The sequence below is a fragment of the Euprymna scolopes genome, chromosome 25, assembly GCF_053919585.1.
Source record: "Euprymna scolopes isolate OS-2025 chromosome 25, ASM5391958v1, whole genome shotgun sequence".
NCBI classification, from domain to species: domain Eukaryota; kingdom Metazoa; phylum Mollusca; class Cephalopoda; order Sepiida; family Sepiolidae; genus Euprymna; species Euprymna scolopes.
The window spans coordinates 83,988,623-84,007,930 of record NC_136506.1 but is presented as its reverse complement, the minus strand read 5'-3'; the positions used below and the strand labels follow the sequence as shown (position 1 = coordinate 84,007,930).

General features: G+C 35.1%; 1 protein-coding gene across 2 annotated transcripts in view; it reads left to right on the top strand.

Moving 5' to 3' along the window:
- LOC145247471 (frizzled-5-like) overlaps positions 1–19,308 on the top strand; it is a 437,519-nt gene that overhangs the window by 357,485 nt on the left and 60,726 nt on the right. The window contains exon 5 of one of the 2 annotated variants that reach the window (XM_080109270.1): positions 10,055–10,198. The exons of the other annotated variant lie outside the window; for it this stretch is intronic. The gene's annotated coding sequence lies outside the window, so the exon portion shown is untranslated. The remainder of the gene's footprint in view (positions 1–10,054; positions 10,199–19,308) is intronic. 2 annotated transcript variants of the gene reach the window in all.

Here is a 19,308-nt window from a genome sequence, read left to right as displayed (position 1 = left end):
AAACACTTGAAATTTTAGATGTAGGTTACTTGGACATGGATGAAAATTTTTAATTTGATTTGAGCCCAAGATAATAAATGTCAAGGGGTCAAAATTGGGGTCAAAGTTTTAAAAAAAATTGTCCTCTGCGGTCTCTACCAAATTACTCAGCCAATTTTTGGTGTAAACATTTGAACTTTTATATAAAGTGTATTCAGACATAGGGCAAGCTTTTCAATCGATTTTTGGCCGAAAATTTGGCTTCCAAGGGGTCAAAGTTCAAAAGATTTGACCCTTGCGGTCTCTAGCAAACTATTCAGCCAATTTTGGGTCAAAACATTTGAAATTTTACATAAATGGTATTCAGACATGCAGCAAAATATTAGTCCGTTTTTGGGCGAAAATTTGGCCGCCAAGAGGTCAAAGTTTAGAGTTGACCTTTGCAGACTCTACCAAACTCCTCCGCCAATTTTGGGTCTAAACACTTGAAATTTTAGATATAGGTTACCTGGACATGAGTCAAACTTTTTAATATATATTTGCTCCGAGGCCCCACACAGCTATCCAACTTACACTCCACCATCTAGCATGCTTTGAATTTACATCCACCATTTGAAAAGAGAATTTATTTTTCAAAAATTAATAATGGATATTGTCGCAGACATAACAAGACATTTTTACCTAATACAACTGAATATATATATATATATATATATATATATAAAGAGAGAGAGACATATATGTATGTACTTGTTGATTTGTAAATCGCCACTTGTTCTCGTCTTCTTTTACTAACAACGACTATATTCCATTCCTCGCATTGTGATAGCCTTCTAAATCTCTGCTACATACCTATCCCACACAATGCTTCAAGCAAACTACATATCAATATATATATAATGTGCACATAAAGTTATCAACAGTACATAGGGCCCGAGCAAAGCTGGGCTGAACTGCTAGTATGTATAGAAATAATGGCGAAATAAAGGTATATAAAAGTTAATTTTCAGTATTTAAAATTTATTTGTGGAACAGTGTATCGTTTGTGTATATGAAGTAAATTGTGAACGAACAGGAATACAACTTTATAATAATAGGTTGTCACCCCCCTCCCGCACAAATTTAACCCTTTAAATCCTAACCCAATGAAGCAATAGTTGGCCAAAAAGACAATAGGTGATTAGCAAAATTATTTGATAATGGATTATTTGAAGGGTGTCTCGTCTTTTTAGCTGTGTTCCTAGGGCCGCGTGGGATTGGAAAGGCTAAAAAGCCTATATAATATTTCGAAGACCAAACTTCTAAAACAAATTAATTATAACGTTTTCTTTCATAATTGCTATCAAATTAATATTTTTGTTAAATCTGGAAAAAGCCAAATTTTTAAGAGACAAATACAATTTTTGAAAGCCAAACTACTTTTAAAAAGGTTAAATTCGCAATATTTGGCCTTAAAAAGATCAATCTGGCAACACTGGCAAGGACTCGTGGTGTAGTGGATATACTACTTTGTAAAATTCAATTGAAAAGTTACTCTTCTAGTTGAAGGTTCAATCCTCAGTGCGATAGACACACAGAATTCAATTGCAAATTCGTTAGGACTTCTACATAGCCAAAACTGGCGGAACGAAAGCATGCTACTCTGATGGATTAAATAAAGGATTCCATTCGAAATTCCGTTATTGGTGCGCTTATTGAACCGTGCTGAAACGATAACGTTTTCATTTAGAAAGCCATTCTTAACATGGGAAGAGGATGATGTTTTGTAACAATTCTGTACTTTCACCTAACAATTCAATAATAAAAAAGATGTAAAACTTAAATTTAACTTTAAAATACTAAATAGCGTGATTCAATACGTGCACAAGCACTGAAATTCCTTGCAGATTCCCGAGTTGTGACAAAATGCACCTGAAGAAGGTCGAAGGTTACAGCGAATGAAACGTTATGCAAATGATGCTCAGCGTGAGAATGATAGTCCAAAGAATGTATATAATAGGAATAATCAATGCACATCTCAAAAATTTTGAAACACAACACGAAAAGTTCATTTTTTTTCTTATCTTTTTTTTTATCTTAGCACCCCCCCCCAAAAAAAAAACAAAAACAAACAAACAAACAAACAAACAACTAAATTATCTTTTATCTATTAAGAACCCGCGATGATGTTGCAGTATTTGTTAATCTCTATATTGGTTAACTTGAGCGATCATTTCTTGTGTGTGTGTGTGTGTGTGTGTGTGTGTGTGTGTGTGTGTCACTCGCTTACACATTTTATTTTTACCACCACCCGGCCTTCATTAATACCATTGTAGTTTTCCCTCGCCAACAGTTTGTCATTGTTGAGATAACCTTTCCCCCCCCCTATTGGCTGAGGTATAGCTTTGGTGCTGTTCAGTTTTAAGAGGTCTACCCTCCCAGGCTTTGCCTCCTTCCTTTGAAAAGAGGTTACTTTATTGCGAATCGCCTGAGGCGCCCCCATTGGGGAATGCCGATCGGGCTGCCCAGGCATGTTTTGCAGGCGAGAATACACTTTCTCTAAAACGCTGGCTTTTCAAATCCCACTTACTAACCCCTTGTTTTGCAGAGTGCCATCATCGGAGAGAGGTAAAATATAAATTTTTAAAAATGTATCGCAAGGTGATGAAAACAAATATTACTTAAAAATCAAGTTAGTATTGTGGATCTAAAATTGAGAAAAGCCGTTTGTATTCAGTTTCGCTATTAGATAAACACATCAGGTAAAATTAGGTGACTGTTTTTGTTTTGTTTCGGTATATTCACATAAATATTGACACTTTCCAACAGTGTTTTCCTCAATTTCAGATGCATAATACTAACTTGATTTTTAATGGACCTTTGTGACACCTCATCTCGCCGTAGGAAGGAGGTAAAAAAAAAAATGTATCACAGTGATGAAAACAGAAAAAGGTTCAAAATCTAAGGAAGATAACCGGTAAAATTTAATTAAATTTAAAATCTGAATTATCTCCCTTGTACTTTTTCGTAATATTTGAATTCTTCGAACTACTGTTTTCATGAGTTTATTTTCGCAACGTTTCGATCGATGTAACCGGCAGAGGACGGAATCGCCTTTTTTTATACTCATGTGCACCCCTTACAAAGCATGGACGTAATGGGGATACTATTTGGGGCCATGTGTAGAAAAAATTACCAAGATATTTGTTTATGTTACATTTAAACTTTTGCATATCAGTACAGCCAGGAAAGCAGGCAACAGGAAGGGAATTCCAAAGTCTAGCTGTTCGAGGGAAGAAACTATTAGAATAGAAAGATTTCTGGCATTTAGGGACATCAACAGTGAAGGGTGAGATCTTATTGCTTAGTGGGTTTGTCGAGGATATGTACGTCGAGGGGGGCACAAGTGAAACGAGTTCATCAGAACACATTCCACTAAAATATTTGTAAAACAGGCACAGTGATGCAACATTGCGGCGATGGGACAGGGGCTGGAGCTTAGTTGATAAAGTGAGACCGATTAGATTGACAACTCTTTTTTGGACCCTATGTAAGAGGGAGAGGCTAGTGGTAGATGCACCAACCCAGATATGGCAACAATACCCCATGTATGGGCAAATGATGGCCTTGTAGAGGTACAGGATACTCCCAGGTGTGTGATTGACAACTCTTTTTTTTTGAGGGGGGGATTTTATCTGTTATTTTGGTTGACGATGCCATCCTCTATTGATAAGTAGGAGATTGAAGAATACTGTTACATGGCCTCCTATGCCAAGTAATGAAGACCTGAAAAAATGCCGATAAAAACAAAAGTCAATTTATTTACAGCAGGTACAAGAGTAAGTGTAAGAAATAGTAAATGTTTCGTGAGAAGAGATAAGTAACGTTAATTGCGTTGGAATATTTGATGAGAGGTTGACGGCAACGTCGGCATTCGTCAGACCGAAGAGCGTCCATCTTCACATCTTCACTTGTGGAGAGTTTCACTGAGAAGAGAATGAATGATATAAAACGGAAGTGAACGTAGCTGTATCGCCCCCTGGTGGCAAGCCATGGGGGTTACCAGTGTTGAAGGGCGATAATCGTGTTTACCTTAAGGTCATTCATTTGTATGTATGAGTTCGCTAGTGTGGAGAACTCGGTTCCCATATAACCCCTGACCTTTTTCATCGGGTATCTGGCCAAACCCGACAGTCTGCACAGAATTTAAAAACGGAATCATTTATTTAATCCATCGGGGTAGCATACTCTCATTCGGTCAGTCATGACTAGAGCTATGACAACAGCATATTCTTATTGTTTTGACCCTCGAGTATATATCCGACACAGACACAGTTACTCAACTGAGAACCACATCAATCTATATAAAAGCATACAAGATATCAACTAATACACACTCAAAAGTTAAAACAATAAAAAGAATATGCTGTTGTCATAGCCCTAGTCATGACTGGATAGAAGTCCTGATTAAGAATGGAACTTTCAACTTCCAGAAGAGTGTAACTGACACCTGAATTTTACCTGGTACTTTATCCGCTGAGGATTAAATTAAGGGTTATGTTTGAAATTCTGTGTAAATTCTAGAATCTGACAAGATACACCTGATGATGGTCGAGGGTTATATCGCCGAAAGCACTGTGAAAATAACACAGGATGAAAGCTGTAGTCCGAAGAATTCAAATAATACGAATAATCCATCCTCATCTAAAAAAGAAAAATCCAGAAACGTAATCATACTTACGTGTCGAACTTTTAATGTTATTATTTTTTTTATATATTATTTAAAATGGTCTCCATTGTAATAATCTTCCTTGCTGGAAACTGAAATTTTGTTAGATGATGACATGTTAGAAAATGACATTCTCTCTGTCTCCATCATGGACTCAAGTTTTACCAACCGCATAAATGTCAATGGAGGTGGCGGGCATGTCTTTGACAAATTTGATACTGTCATTTGAATACAGTGCAGATACTGCTATATGTGGATGGCTTATAGAGGTGCAATATTTTTAAAATAAAAAATAAATAAATAAACTCACATTCATATCGGAAGGAGTTCGATCTATAAAACCATACAACGGTCCATTCGCAATATTTTGAGCTCAGAAAATAAAACAAAATCGAAACATAATTATGGCTCTTACTAGTCGACTAGCCAGCTGTCAATGTGAAACCTAGTACATAAACTTTCGTAAAGTGTTTGATATTAAAATGATTAGTCGGCGTTGCTCGGGATTAAAGTGTAACAAATTTCTATTAAAACTTATTTTTCCAACTCTCTCTGACTTGCTTTCTTTTCATCGAATCCCCACGTTCTCCTCTGCCCATCCTATTCCTCTCTGGACATACACACATTCATACGCACACAACTTTCCCTTCTTTATATAATAGGTTTCTCGAAGATTGAGTTGGCATTTTCTTTCCAAATTAGTAAATAAAATGGCTGAAAAACCGACCCCACCCCCGACGAAACCGGACCCAATTGTCTCCCAAAGAATGAATATATATATATATATATATATATATATATATATATATATATATATATGTGTGTGTGTGTGTGTGCATACATACATATACATATATATATACACACACACACACACATATATATATATATATATATATATATATATATATACACATATATATATATATTTTTTTTTTTTTTTTTTTCTAAAGTTTCAGATATTCATTTACGGCAACGCCGATCAAGCATATACCAATTATGTGTGCGTTTGTTTTCTAACGATGAAACAGAAACATTCTGGGAAAGGAGACCCGACGTTGCCCGGGATTGAATAAGGATCAACGAATGTTCCACACTTCCAATACGTTTGTCATCGAAATCAGTGACATCGTCCATTCTTCAATCAAATGAATTGATTGGCGGCTGTAGTCAGAGATCCATCACAATGCATCGGGAGGAAGCTTCACATGCCTCCCTGCAGTGACTTAGTTTACAATACATTGTAATTTACATTGCACTGTAGAGAACCTACTGTTGATTTTATAAAATTATTTTTATATAATGGCTATAATTCAAGTTTAACATGCAAAATCAAGTATTATGAGTCAGTTGTGCTCTAAACAGAAACATTCGTTTTGAACGCACTCCTGCCTTAGCAAAAAACGGACTGTTGATTTTATATGCTGGACCCTTTTGCTTGTGCGATGATAAAACTTATCAAATGCACTTGTGATGCTTGGCTGTACAAGGGCATTAACTTTAGTCAAAATCGTACTGTTCGTTTTTAATCTGATTTTTTTTTTATTATCAAGATGTGTAGGATGAATTCTGATACAAAACCTACTTGCGAACAGTTCCAGACACATAAAGTACATTTGTATTAAAAAAAAAAATTGTCCCAGCTGTTTTGAAGTCCATAGGGAACGAACTTTGACACACACACAAAGTGCCTTCTATATATGAATGAGAGAAAGAGAGAGAGAGAGAGACAAACACTATTTTCGGGGAGACATGTAAACAGAGGCTGAAGAGAGTCCAACATAGGTGCTCAGAGACTGGTCTCCTTTGAGTTTGATTTGAAATCGACGGTACCGATTTTGTTCTGATCTTCTTCAACACATATAAATAAATATTAAGTTTTATTTTGATATTTTTTTAATAATCGAGCATTCTGCTAAAGTTCTCTCTCAGTAATTTTGCTCATATATATATATATATATATATATATATATATATATATATATATATATATATATATGTGTGTGTGTGTGTAGTAATGGTTGTATAGTTTTAGTTTCCTAGGTGTAAATCCACTGAAACTCCTATGCTTATCAAAGAGTGCTCGATGAATGAACAGCACCTGTTGATAGTATGTTTATTTATATAAACATTATTGGCTACATATGTGCATACGTTTCTGCAGTGCCTCTTTTCAGCGAGATTGCGTCATTAAGCCAAAAATCATGATTTTTGGTCTGATGATGTGGTTTCTCTGAAAAGATGCACTGCAGAAACATGTATGAACATATGTAGCCAATAATGTTCGTATGAATAGACATGCTATAATATATTAGAGTTGGGACGATTAATCTCGGAATTTGAACAAAATTTCGAATGGAATTCTTTTACTTCACGGGGGGGATGCTCTTGTTCCGTCAGCCATGACTGATAGATAATAATTCGCAATTGTATTTTTCTGTCGTCAACTCTGAGAATTCAACCTTCAGTAGAATATGACTTTTACAATTGATTTTTCCAGTATCCTAGCCACTGCGTCACGGGTCCTTGCGGAACAAGGGCATAATACCTTCGTGAAGTAGATAAAGGGTACCGTTCGAAATTCCCGAGTTTGACAGAAACATTTCCGAGTTCGACAAGATACACCTGAGGAAGGTCGGGGGTTACATCGATCGAAACGTTGTGAAAACGACACTCAGATGAGAACAGTAGTCCGATGACTCCAAATAATACGAATAAGCAATCTTCATCTCAAAAATTCAGAAACAAAAAAAAAAAAATAGTTTTGTCTTCGTTATATATACTAAATAAGGAATCATTCATATTAAAAATGCAGTTAGTACTATGCATCTAAAATTGAGAAAATCAGTTTGAACTTACGTAAATTTTGCGGCCATTTTTTTTCTTGCTTCGGCTTCTTTCGCATAACGTTGAAGCCTTTCAAACGAGCCTTTTCTCAATTTAAGATGCATAATACTAACTAGATTTTAATGAAAATGACTTTTCATTTAGTAATATACAACGGAAATAACAACACAAAACTGTTTTGAATGCGTAAACATGATTTCTTTTTCTCGCGTTCTTCCACGACCACGATTGTTACGAATTGCCATAAAATGAATAGAATAAAATAAACAAGAAAATAAAAAATATATGAACTTTTTGTTGAGTAAAAAAAAATTATATATATATATATATTAGCAGAGAGACCCGACGTTGCCCGGCATTGAATGATGATCAACGAATATTTCACACTCCTCTATTTTTATTGTCATCGAAATCCTTGAAATCGCCCGGGAGGAAGCTTCACAACTTAGTCCAAAATACGTTATTCTACATTGCACTCTAGAGAACCTACTGTTTCTTTTATAAGATTATTTTATATAAACTTCTTTCCAGTTAACGAAAAACAACAGCAACAACAACAAAAAAACATTAAGAAATTTACGTGCGGGGTTTGAACCCACAGACCACGCTATGCAAAACAAAAAAAAAACAAACAAACAAAAAAACAACTAAATTTTTAAGTCTTATAAAATTCTTTGCAGTTAATGAAAAACAAAAAAATAAGTAGAATATTCACGGCTCATTGTTCTATTATTGTTGCTAAGCGACGACATGGAAAAAATGGCTTTAACGATGATAGATGAATTAAAATAAGTTTCGATTCTCGGTAATTATCGGGGGTAAACTGAGACATAACTAGGATCACACCCAGACTTATATACTTAAATTTCTGTAAATTTTAAAGAAAATCTGTTCAGCCGTATCGGAGTCTACAAGGAACTCTGTCTCTCTCTCTCTCTCTCTCTCTCTCTCTCTCTCTCTCTCTCTCTCTCTCTCTCTCTCTCACACACACACATATACACACAATTGTAGAGATATAATGGTTTTAATACAGAATATCTAATGAAGCAGGTCGAACGATTCGTCTGTATCTGCCGAAACAAGCTATAACGCTCTTTAGTCACTAAAGGTAATATATATATATATATATATATATATATATATATATATATATATATATATATATATATATATATATATATATATATAATGTGCTAGCATGGGTGCCCGGCGTTACCCAGGTGTTTGGAGGTGGTATGCTGAGCAAAAAAAAAAAAAAAAGAAACGGTCGATTTTTTTAATTTTGACCCATATTATGATCTCTTAACATTTTAAAATTTCGAGTCTGTAGACTACAAATTGACAGTTATTGCGTAGATACATGTACACACAGAGACAGAGAGACAGACACACAGACACGTTCACTTTTATAGATATACTAGCATGGGTGTCCGGCGTTGCCCGGGTGTTTGGAGGTGTATGCTGAGCAAAAAAAAAAAAATTTTTAAATAAAGGTCATTTTTTTTTTTAATTTGACCCCTATTATGACCCCTTAACAAATATTGTTTTCGGCTCAAATCAAGTTATTAAGTTAGATCCATGTCCAAAGAACCTATATCCGAAACTTCAAGTGTTTAGACCCAAAATTGTCGGAGGAGTTTGGTAGAGTTCTCAAAGGTCAAATCGTTGAACTTTGACCCCTTAACAGCCAAATTTCTGGCCGAAACCCAATCACATAGATTTTCCCAAATCTATCTCAGTACCCTGTACATCAAATTTCGAGTCTGTGGACAAAAATTGAGTTATTTGCGTAGGGAAATGTACACAGACAGACACACAGACATGTTCACTTTATATATATATATATATATATATATATATATATATATATATATATATATATATATATATAATCCTTTCTTTCTTTTTTTTTTTTCGATTTATTCCGATTCAAGGACGATTTTAAAATTTCGGTAGTTGTAATTGAGTTGCCATCTTTTATTTAACATGGCGGATCAAAACAAAGTCTTGCTTCCTCATAATTTTAAATAATAATAATAATAATAATAATAATAATAATAATAATAATAATAATAAAACCACTTGATAAATTTAAGTGATTTTTGGAATATGACATTTTCGTTCCGTATTTAAAAGAAAAATTATTAGGTTGAACTCTGGCCTTGCACCAAATTCGCAATCTCATGTGAAATTCTAACTTTTTTATTTTATTTTATTTTCATGTGTGGTTAGTTTACGATTCGCTTATTTATAAAACTTAAAAATAATTGAAACTAGGTCTTCTATGTGGGGGGGGGGGCGTCATTTGCACCGCCCTCCTTACTTTCCGTTGCATCAGTCTTCTTCCTTGGCCCTTTTTTTTTTTTTTTTTTTTTTTTCTTGATTGCTTTGTGACACGATTATTTGACAAAAAAAAAAAGAAAAAAAGAAAAGAAATGGAAAGGAAAATGCCCTCCCCTTCCTCTCGCAAATTAGTGAATCGTTTTTTTTTTTGTTTTGTTTTGTTTTTTTTCTTCCAAGAGGGTGAAGAGTGCATTCTTCGGGAGAAGTTGGACAATGAAAACCGTAGCGGGTAGAGGAAGAGACTGAGCGGTTCACCGGGGAGAAAGAGAGGTGGAGGAGGAGGCATCTGATTGGTTAAGATCTGCGATTCGGATTTCGGGGGTTCGTTCTCTTTTTATTTTTCATTTTATTTATTTATACATTGTTATTTGGCCATCTGTAAAAATTGGTCTTATCTTTTTCGGTTGTCGTAATCGGTTTTTCCTGTTTTGGGATTTAAAAAAACGGAAGAGTCCAACATTTTATGCGTTATTTCCTTTTTCTCTACCCTCTCCTCCCCTCTCTACGTTTTTAGTGCACGTGTTGAGTACATTTTTTTTTCGGTATATCTTCTCTCTACCTATCTCTCCTTCTCTGTTGTTCTTCTCTTTCTCTCATTATTCTTGTTTCTCGCTCCGTCTCTTTCTCTCCTTTCTATTCTTCTTTTCTCTCATTTTTTCTCTCCGCCTTCTTCTCTTTCTCTGTCTCTTACTCTCTCCTCTTTCTCTCTCCTCTCCTTCTCTTTCCCTATTTTCTCCTTCTCTTTCCCTATTTTCTCCTTCTCTTTCCCCCTCTCCTCTCTCTCTCTTCCTCTTTCTCTATCTCGATCTCTCTCCATCTCCCTTTCTCCTCCCCTCTCCTCTTTTCCCTCTTTTCTCCTCCCCTCTCCTCTTTTCCCTCTTTTCTCCTCCCCTCTCCTCTTTTCCCTCTTTTCTCCTCCCCTCTCCTCTTTTCCCTCTTTTCTCCTCCCCTCTCCTCTTTTCCCTCTTTTCTCCTTCCCTCTCCTCTTTTCCCTCTTTTCTCCTCACCTTTCTCCTTACCTCACCTCACTTCTCTCCTTACCTCTCCTCACCTCTCTCCTTACCTCTCCTCACCTGTCTCCTCACCTCACCTCACCTCTCTCGTCGCCTCACGTCTCCTCTCGTCGCCTCACGTCTCCTCTCTCCTCGCATCACGTCTCCTCTCATCACCTCTCCTCCTCACCTCTCCTCTTCTCTCCTCCTCACCTCTCCTCCTCCTCCTCACCTCTCCTCCCCTCTTCTCTCCTCCCCTCTCCTCCTCTTCTCACCTCTCCTCTCGTCTTTTCTCTCCTCTCCTATTCCCCCTATCCTATTTCTCTCCGTCTTCTCTCTCTCTCTTTCTCTCTCTCTCTCTCTCTCTCTCTCTCTCTCTCTGTTCTCCTAATTTTCTTCTCTTTCTTTTTCTCCCCTCTGTTGCATCTTTCTCTCTCTCTTTCCCGCCCTTCTCTTTCTCTCTTCTTTCTCCATATTCTCTTTTTATCTTCTCTCCGTTCTTTTTTTTCCCCTTCCATTTTCTCTTCCACTTCCTTTTCTATCTTTGTTTTTTCAGTTGAGGAAGAAAAAAAATATCATCTAAACTTATGCCAAATTCAAATCCTTACCGATCATGTATAGTTATTATACTACCGCTAAAAATAGAATAAATCCATAGTTTACCATCAACTGTCGGTAAAATATCAACTTGTGTTCAATTAATCGTATATACCTTGAATTATTGGTTCTTTGATACGACAGGGTTACATTCGAGAATTCAAGTGTGTTGCTTTTAAACTTGTGCCCCCGTTTCAGCTTGGTACATTCAAGTGTAACAAAACGTACTGCAAATATTTTCACAATTTACACACATGTGATAGATAATTTCATCTTCATGTGCACAGCTGTGTCTGTGTTAGGCGTATTAGCAGCAACCGCCCAAGCTGTATAAAAAGGGTGCATTTATTAACTAAAGTCAACTTTGATTCAAATCAGAAATGGCTTTCTGGGTGATACATTAAAGCAGAGTTTTCCAACAGTTTTTATTTTTTATTTTATTTCATTTATTTATTTATTTATTTTACTTTTGTATAAACCTTGTGTGCTAACACGTGGTTCCCAGCTCGACAACACCGCCGATCCCAACATTGTGTGCCATGTTCAATTTCCGCCTCGCCCTCTCCTCTCATTCTGGTCGTGTTGTCGTCTTCCACGTACTAAAGACTATCGAGTAGGATGCACTGACCCAGAAGAATAAAAACCGATACACTCTCCAAACAGCAGACACCCTTCGGAAAAGAACCCTTCACGTGCCAATGTCCACAACTTAGTTTTTCTGTCGAAGCCGTCTTTGTCAGTCGGTTGATCAATTTATTCCCCCATCCACCCCGATCAACATGTGTTTTACTGTGTCCAACTCAAAACTGGATTCAAATCTAACTGTCGTCAACCGTCGCAAATCCAAGACTGTTCGCAAATTGTTTCCAACTGTTGCAAAACCCACCGTCACACTCCAAACCAACTCTGAAATATATTAACTGATCCTTTGTTCCTGTTATTGCCACACCTTGACCAACAATCCCATTTTAGCTTTCTTTTGTGTTCCTTTATGAACAACTTTCTAGACCTTTGTTTTCCACTAACCCCATTTCCTATACATTTGTTCTAATAAACTTATTTCCTCTTTTTTTTTTTTTTTTTTTTGTTATACATTTTTCTCTTTTTTTCTTCCTAGCTCTTGGGAGGGAGAGGATGACAATAATATCACACGTGCTTTTTCTACTAATAAATTTCTCTTAAGAAAATATTTACATTTTTTTTATCAATGATCCAATGAGGAAAGGTGTCATTGTAATTCAAACTTTTAAAATTTAAATCGCATAAATACTTTCGAGTGTTTTTTTTTTTTTTTTCGTTAACGACGAAATAGACATTGGTAGGGACTAATAGTTACTTAAAAACTTGAATACTGGTCCTTTTCCCCTTTTATTTTTGCGAGCCTGTCTCTGTTTTATCGTTACTTTCATGGCACGTGCTCGTCTGAGCTTCAATCTATGGTCCTCCCCTCGCCAAACATTCATGCATGAGGATCAACAAATGTTCCACACTTCCAATACGTTTATTGTCATCGAAATCGCTCAAGTCGATTGATTGTCTGCTCTAGTCGAAAACCTGCCACGGTGCACCAGGAGGAAGTTTTATATGCCTCCCAGCAATAACTTAGTTCATAATATGTTGTAGTTTGCATTGCACTGTAGAGAACCTTCTGTTATTATGAAATTATTTTTATATATAATGGCTTGAATTAAAATTAAAAATGCAAAAGTCAAGTATCACAGCTCTATTGTGCTCTAGACAGAAAATTTAACTTTGAACGCGCCCCTGTCTTATCAAAGAACCTACTATTGCTTTTATATGCCGGACTTTTCTGCTTAGTAAAACTTATCAAATGCACTTGTGATGTTAAGCTGTATAAAGGTGTTAACTTTAATCAAAATCGGACTGATCGTTCTTAAATCGTAGTTTTTCGATTATCAATTTTCGATATTTATCAGAGTCGTTCCGGTACAAAACCTATCCAAGAACACTCCCAAACACATAAAATACATTTGTATGAAATAAAAAAAAAATAAATCGGATTAGCTGTTTTGGAGTCTATAAGGAACGAACTCGCACAGGCAAATTGTCTTTTGTATATAAGCAAAAAGATAGATTTACATTTAATCGGCAAACATGTTGTCTGACCAATATTTCTCGGCTTATCACTCTATTTTTTTATTTTTTTATTTATTTTTTTTTTCAGTCGATCTGAATTTCTTTTTGCTATTAAACTCGTGTCAGTTTAGGATAGTTGTGGTTAGTGACTGTGTGACACTAGGGGTGGGTTACTCATATATTCAGCACTATTGAAGTGTGTGTGTTTTTATATATATATATATATATATATATATATATATATATATATATATATATATATATATATATATATATGCATATATATATATATATATATATATATATGCATAATATATTACCCACCGTCAACAATTACGAAAAATATTATGCTTCGCCAGTGTTCGGATTTTTGTTTCTTAAAGTTTCCATTAGGGATTTTTTTTTTTTTTTAATTTCAACTCCGCGTTATTTCATATCAATACTAGCAGGATGCCCGGCATTGCCCGGCCGTAAAATACGCTTAAATATGATAGTTTGATTAATGCAGATTTCGTATTTATTATACTAGCCTGGGTACCCGGCGTTGCCCGGGTGCTTGGATGTGTGTGTGTGTGTGTGTGTGTGTGTGTGTGTTGAGCAAAAAACAAAAAAAGAAAAAGAGAGTAGTAGTAGACAGGCAGACTCGAACCCGTGAATGCTGAGAGGTGTTAAAAAATGGTAGTAACGTGAGGAGGGAATCAAAACAACAGTAGGCAGCCAGAGTGAAGAGAGATGTTTTTTAAAAAAAATGGTAGTAGGCAGGCAGGCTCGAACCTGTGACGCGAAGGCGAAAAAGGAAGTGAAAGAAAATCTGACGTCTAAGCCGATGTCTCCGTGACGCGACCGGAAGTCAAAAGCGTTCAAATTAACCAAAGTCAATCCAACGGGAATGATGACTTGCTAAAATGTCGGCGAAAAAAAAAATCGACCCCTCCTTGTACAAAACGGCCGAGTTTAGGGTAAAGGAATTAATGTGTTTAGCCATATTTTTTTTATATTTGTGGTCCGAGACGTCGTGCTTCAAGATGATACAAATTTTGTCAGAATCCGTCGCCTCTGTCAAAGGTTTTTTTGCGAGACATACATACATACATTCAAACAGACAGGTGCCATTTATATTATGGATTATATTGGACCCAATATATAGTAATGATCTAAAAATTAAAAAAATTATACGTGCGCCACTACCGAGAATCCAAACTAAAACTTTTAGCTTACGATTTATTTTGTCCTCTGCCGTTAATGACTGAGCTATGAAGACATGTTTGCTGTAAGGCAAAAATTAAAACATTAATCAATAGCTACTACGTTATGCATGCATATTCGTAATGCCGTCGTTCGACCATCACCTGGTAAATTTCATTTTTTTTTTTTTTTTTAATTTTCACACTTTTGTACCGATTTTTCCGGGCTAAAACTCAAATATAAAGTTTCGTATGGGTTCACATACTTTTTATATGACGTTTCATGTCTGTAGACCAAAACTGTAAGGCAATTTTTTAAAACAAATATTTATACGTATACATAATATATATGGAAAGAGTTTCGTGTTTACTATAACCTTTTTACGCAAATATTACACAAGTATAAATCATGTAGAATATCTGCATGAATATAGTTACACGTAATATTTAACTAAAGATGGTCATCTCATAAGAAAACCGAAAAACTAATAAGAAATCAATAAAAAGAACGTTTAAAAGAATATGCAAATTAGATCTTTTGCAGATGAATGCAATTGCACGACCTACATTAATAACAAAGTTGTATTTTCTTTTGAAATGAGTAGAAAAGAAGGGTTTTCAATATGAATATTAATACACAAAAATATTCAAGTTTATAGGAGTATAGATGGCGAAGTTTTATTTTCTGTTCCCTAGTAAATAAATATATTTTTTTTTTTACTTATGAGTTACCATTTATTAAGGCTCGAGGTCCACTCAAGGATAAGGGTTAATGAATGTAAGGTGGTAGTGTTGTTATCGATAATTGTTTAAATTGGGTTTATTATTTATGGGGACGGCTCAACAATAACTTGTTTACATTGGACTTGAAGGCTATCATGTGGCATTCAACCAAGAAGTAGGCCAGCGGAACAGTGTTCCATAGGAGGCTAGTTCTGGGAAATAAGTTTTTTCATGGAATTTGCGTTTCTGTACAGATAAAGAGTGGGGGGGATCGTAAATAGTGGTTGTAGCTAGTTGAGCGTTTTTTTTTGTGTGAAAGTTTGGCAAGGTGGAACCATAGATTGAAGTTCAGTCGAGCACCTGCCATGAAAATAACGATAGAGCAGAGACAGGGTTTGCAACGTCTCTTCTGTGGGATAGAGGTTACAGAGAAGAGAAAGGGGCATCGCCTACTAGATTTCGAAGCCGGGGTTTTGAACTCTATCGAGGTTGGATATTATAAACATGCTTGCTTGCAGTTTCCTGATTGGACGCCAGTACCGGTCTACCAGGATTTAGCCTGATTCGATCCGGCGATGGTCCAATCTGCTTGGCGAAAACTAAATCTGACCCCACCTTTTTTTCTGGTTTGGGACATGGGAAAATTTGTCCTTGCTCGGCAAGTGCCACTTTTCGTGTCTCTCGCTCTCCCTTTTCTCTTCCAAAAGAAAGCGAACTGGAGATGGATAGGAAGGGAAGGGAAGTCCATGTGGGGGGAGACGAGAAAGAAAAGGTGGGATGTCTTGTCTGTATGCCTGTCAATTTGCCAGGAGTGTCAGGAGTCAATGAAGAGGAGCTGCCACGGCAAGTGGTTCTTGTTTAAACAAATAAATCTTTGTTATTCGTTTCTAAACGGCGCTGGCGGATTGCTCGTGTAACGGACGGACGGGATGTTTAGAGAGGCATAAAATGTACCTTCCATCTCCGGTTGCTACGATTTGTATATCTATTATAATAAAATCGTATTCCTGTCTGTTTGTTTGTTCACAATTTGATTAATATGCACAAAACGAACTTCCACACACTTTTATTCCGGCATGATTTCTATATATCCTATTTATCTGCATTCAAGGAGTAACCTCATTTGCATATAATATTAAAGAAAATCTATCTTAATAATCAATTCCATGTTATTAATTTTTTTAACAATAGAATTGGGTAATTTTTTTTTTTAACAATAGAATTTGGTGAATAAAGGGAGACCTTAACTTTCAAACACACAGGAAGTTGGCACCAGCGTCTCTCAATTGAATTATGGAAGCACAGAATCGATACAATTTTAAATTATATTTTATCACGCCCTTCTTAGAAAAGTATGTAAAATATATAAACTTTTTATCAATTTTTTAAAAAAATTTAATCGTATATCTTTTCAAATAATTGTTTATTTAAGTTAATTTGTTATATATTTTGTCAAACTATTTAGATATTTTCAAAATATATTTATTTACAGAAACATGGAAAAAAACTATGAATGTGTCATATTTTTTACGGTTTTAACTATGTTTGATTAAGTTAATGTTATATATATATATATATATATATATATATATATATATATGCGCGATTAAAAAATAAAAGAAAATAATTGATAAAAAGTTTACGTATTTTTATATATATTGTTATTATAATGGGGTGAAAAAAATAAACATAAAATATATTTGGAAATTGTATCGATTCTGTGCTTCCATACCTGAATTTAAAGACGCGGGTGCCAACTTCCGGTGTGTTTGAAAGTAAGGCTTTCTTTTTATTCACCATTAGCTAGAATTGTTTTAATAATACCATTTAAAGTTGATTTATGTATTTTTAATTCTTAGCCGACATTAGTTCCGTTTAAAACCGGAAGTAAGTTTTATTAATTTAAGCTATGAGAGTTATTTCCTCATTTTCATAGATGAAATCAAATGTGTTTTATGCTTCCATAAATCCAAGTAAATATAGTCCACTTTCAGGAAAATTGTAAAAATTTAAGATATTCGGTGTAGCTTAAGTAGTATGCGAGTAAACTTCCGCTCTACAATATGTTTCGACCTGGAAACGCCAGCTTTATATTTATATATATTAACTAGCACGGGGAGGGGGCGCACCCTGCTTTGCCCGGGCATAAAATACGCTTAAATATGATATTTTGATTTGTCCAGATTCCGTATATATTATTATAGAGTTTTGATTAAAAAAAAAAAAAAAGGTATTAAAGTGGCATCAGTTAGAATCGAAACCGAAACTGTAGCATTCAAAGCTGGTGATGTTACCACTCTACAAACGTGACATGCATATGAACTGATTAAAGCTTAAAAATAAACTAAGATGAATGTACAAAATGTATAACGATTTTTTCAATTTTTACCCATTTTTGACCCCTTAAAAACTATTTTAACCACCTATAAAAAAAAAAAAAATTTTAACCACCTATTAATAAAAAAAATTTTTTTTTTTTAAACACCTATTAAAAAAAAAACATCATTTGACCCCCTTCGTGCCGATCTACAACTTTTATTTTTGGAACAACTAGAGTTTGAAAATATGGAGACACAGACAAACAAACCGACAGATACAGACATATAGCCGTTTATATATATATATATATATATATATATATATATATATATATATACACTAGCAGGGTGACACGACATTACCCGGGATTAAATGATGATCAACGAATGTTTCACACTCACATTTTTATCATCGAAACCGGTGAGAATGCCTATTTTTTAATCAAATTAATTGATTGCCTGCTCTAGTTAGGGACCCATAGCGGTGCATCGGGAAGGATCTTCACATGTTGCCTCACAATGACAGTCCACAATACATTGCAGTTTACATTGCACTGTAGAGAACCTACTGTTGATTTTATAAAAATTATTTTTATGAATAATTGCTTGAATTAAAGTTTAAAATGCAAAATTCAAATATCATGGTTCAATTCTGCTCTAAACAGAAACATGCATTTTGAACGCGCCCATGTCATATCAAAGAGTTTACTGTTGATTTTATATGCCATGCCTTTCTGCTTGTGCGGCAATAAAACTTCTCAAATGCACTTGTGATGTTAGGCTTTATAAGGTGTTAACTTTAGTCAAAATTGCCTGTTTTTTTTTCTTACATCAGATTTTTTTCGATTATCAATACTTATTAAAGACATTCCGATATAAAACCTATACAAGAACATTGCCAGATAAATGTACATTTGTGTGAAATTTCATAAAAATCGGCCCAGCTGTTTCGGAGTCCATAGGGAATTTACACACACACACACACAAAAAGTTCCTTTTCTATAATCTCTATCTCCATCTCTACAATTATATCAAAAGAAGAAATGTGTGTGCATGTTCGTTCCTTATGGATTCCTAAACGGCTGTGCCTATTTTTTTTTTCTTTTTTTTGTACCCCCCCCCCCCCCGACGAAAGTAGGGTGAACCTGTAAATTCACCCCTGTCCGTTCGTCCGTGCGCACTACGCCTTGGAATTTTCTTAAATGTTGCACAAACATTAAGCATGAATAAAAAAAAATAAAAAAAATAAAAAAAAAAAGTAACAGAACGGATTTTCTGGGAAAAGTCTTTCAGGTTAAAATGGTTAAAGTTGACACTTTTATTCTTATTAAAAAAAAAAAAAAAAAATGATGCCTTGGATTTTTATAAAACGTTCTATAATTTTGTTTGTCTATACTTCACGATAACTCTTGGGTGTGCCCCAGAGGCTCTTTTAGGGCTAATAAAAACACTCCATTTTTGGGCCTATTTTTACCATATTTGTCCAAAATTTTCTATGTATGTCTATTTAGCAGTTTTGC